Here is a 2,941-nt window from a genome sequence, read left to right as displayed (position 1 = left end):
CTCTCTCACATCAATGCTGCTCTCTCTCTCTCTGCCCCTCCCTTCACTCTCTCTAAAAATCAATGGGAGAAATATCCTCAGGTGGCGATTAACAAAACTAAACAAATAAATTTCAAGTTAGTAAGGGAGCTGAGAATTTTGAGGTAAAACAAATCAAAGTAGCTTGAAGAGCCGATCAGTGACGAGTCATTAAACTAACCGTATGCAAACAAGTTGAACTTCCCTTTAGAACTTCAAATAGCTAGCAGTCAGATCTTTGCGACATTGTAAAGAATGTCAGTATAATAGAAGTTTGACCTTTTCTGTTCACTGGAAAAGTCACCTGTGCGTTACAGATCCAATGGAGAATAGAGGAATGAAGGAAATTGTCCTCATGATCAGAGCCATGTCGTTAAGAGGCAATTCTCCACAGTTCTCAGGCATTTCTTCATATCTTGGGGGCAGACACCACTGTGCCTTTATTCCACACTATCTTTTTTAAAATGTCAGTATAGCAAACAGTCTTGGAAGGTAGAAATAGTGCATCCCTCAAAGCACAGGCAAATTTGTTTACTGTTTGGTATAATAAAGATAGTGTGTCCCTTCAGGCCAAAGTTCAGGTAGGCTTACTGACCATCAAAAAAGACCCTGAACTTGGGATTCTTCTCTTATAATGTAACCAACTACTCATGTATATGTTACCTGTCTCTTTCACGTTACCCTGTGGAACACTCATACACATGCTTAGTACCTGGAATTAGCAGATTCCCAGTAAATACATGTTGCTTAATGGAACTCAAGAATCATTCCTTCTGTTTTCCCTGCCTTTCCACTCAATATTATAAATTCCTGATGTACCACATTATCTCTGGTTCTTAACTCATGCTATTTTAAGAAGTATTGAAATAAACATTTTCTAACTATTTCATGTACATACGACTTTGTATCTGAAGACAATATATTGTCTTTTCTAAAACATTTATCTCTCTCAGCTTTGCACAGTGGCAGTATCGAAGCCAATGAGGTTTATCCGAGGCGTGACTCTTGCTAATTGAAAACTTTTCCCAATACCCCGCCATGATGACTTGAAAAAATAAAATAAGATAAATATAAAACAATTATCTCTGGACTGTGAATTGAAATTGCAGGGTGTGATCCCAGGTCTTAGAGTGGAGAGGAAGCCTGTGGCTCTATAAAGCTTTTCTTCTTTCTTCCACATTCTTTCTCTTGACTTGTCATGATGTGTTTAATTTACTATTGAATGTCATTCTGAGTACAGAAAATTAAAATTTTAAATTATTATCATGAATTTTACTGTTTACATTGTGCGATGTCAGTTATAAATGCACATAAAGACATTTAACACATACATGGAATCACTGAAATCACAGAATTTATATTTTGTAACTGGTACGTGCATATGTAAGTCATTCTTACCAAAACAGAACTAACTCACCTGCTTGTATTTCACTTCCCAATGTATACATATTTCTACCAACACTCTACCTAAGTAAGGGATGATGAGTAAGGGAGAACTGAAAGGAAAAGGAACAATGGGTTGCCCAATCTTATCCTTTCCTTCCATGTCATCATTTTTAGAGTAAGTGGTTGGCTGACACAGAAAGGATTTGATAGGGTTCCTTGATTGTTGTTGTTGTTTTCAATGCCTTCTTTCTGCACTTGCTACCTGTTGTAGTTGATCAGAAAAGTGTAGCTTCTGGGGCTATAAATGACCTCACTTGCTCAGTTATTGACATAACCCACTTACCTTGCACTCACTTTAAGTCTCATTGAACTCTTACTCATCATGAACCTGCCAGAATTCTGTGCTCATGGGGCATCATATATGCAATACAATTGAGGCAGCAAGGAATGGTGGGCACACATGTTGCATATATCTCCTCTGTTCACATGCATGCTCCATTTGTCCCATCGGATTTCATTTATTAAACCCAAGTTCAAACACAGAATTATTAAGAATTTCAAGATGCCAAGAGCAGAGCATTAAAGCAAGTGTAAGGTGCTTCTGAGTGTGGGCTCCTGTGTGACTATCCAGGTCACATGCCCATGAACCATAGATGTCAGTGATGAGACAAAGGGGCGTCATCAGATGGCATGGCCCTCAAAAGAGTTGGTTTCTGAAAAACAAAGGAGACAGTAGAAAAGTGATGTGTTAGGAAAGAGTTTGGAGAATAGTGATAACTTCTGCTTCCTGGTAAATATCCCAGGAGTGCTGGGAAATATAGTGTATTCTCTGTTTGTAGAATACAAAATTTAATACAGATTTATTAAGTCAACCATGGGATCAGGGAACTTTGAATCCAGATATAGGGTGGATCAACCTTCTGATCTGGGCCCTTTGGACATCAAGGATTAGGAAGAAGACCCACAGAGCTCATTGGTAGGACAAGCTAGTACTACTCCAAAGGAGAAAGGGCTTTAAAAGAGGGCAGAGGAAATTTTTGGAGGAAGAACAAGTGTTGAATGTGTTTCCCTCCACGTCCCCCGTGGTTCAGGGTTCAGGACCTGGAAGAGGAGTCGCACACAAATGAAAGAGAAGAGACAAGAGATAATTTGGAAATATTGGGGGACCAGGCAGGCAAGTCCAACTCAAGGAGAAGGACTTCCACTGGTGCTCAGGCCTCACCAAGCTTTTATTGATCTGGGATATACCCATAGCATAGCCCTTAGGCAGGCGACCCCCCAGCAACAGGCAGACTAGGCCATCAGCAAGGATTTACATAATAATAAATGGGGAAGTTGCTTCAGCTACCACTGTCTGGACAAACAGAGGTGGCGCCTAGCTCTGACCTTTGCTAGGGCTTCAAAGGCACCCAGCCTTGGGGGGAGGGGGGTTCTCTGTCTACACTTATCAGCTAGTGAAGACAATAAACGGTTTCCCACAAACAAGATGCTAGAAGAATTCTGACAACCTTCCCCCAACTCCCTAGATGGGAGCTGG

At 40.5% G+C, this 2,941-nt stretch overlaps 1 non-coding gene across 1 annotated transcript; it reads left to right on the top strand.

Annotated features, from left to right (window-relative positions):
- Positions 1-969: 969 nt before the first annotated feature.
- On the top strand, positions 970-1,117 carry LOC139020279 (U4 spliceosomal RNA). Its single transcript, XR_011473274.1, has one exon. It is a non-coding gene; the product is annotated as a U4 spliceosomal RNA (small nuclear RNA).
- The last annotated feature ends 1,824 nt before the right edge of the window (positions 1,118-2,941 follow it).

This window comes from Myotis yumanensis, unplaced genomic scaffold (genome assembly GCF_028538775.1).
Source record: "Myotis yumanensis isolate MYYU_CA2020_CCGP unplaced genomic scaffold, mMyoYum1.0.hap1 SCAF_11, whole genome shotgun sequence".
In the NCBI taxonomy this organism is placed as follows: Eukaryota; Metazoa; Chordata; class Mammalia; order Chiroptera; family Vespertilionidae; genus Myotis; species Myotis yumanensis.
This window is presented reverse-complemented; position numbering and strand designations above follow the sequence as displayed.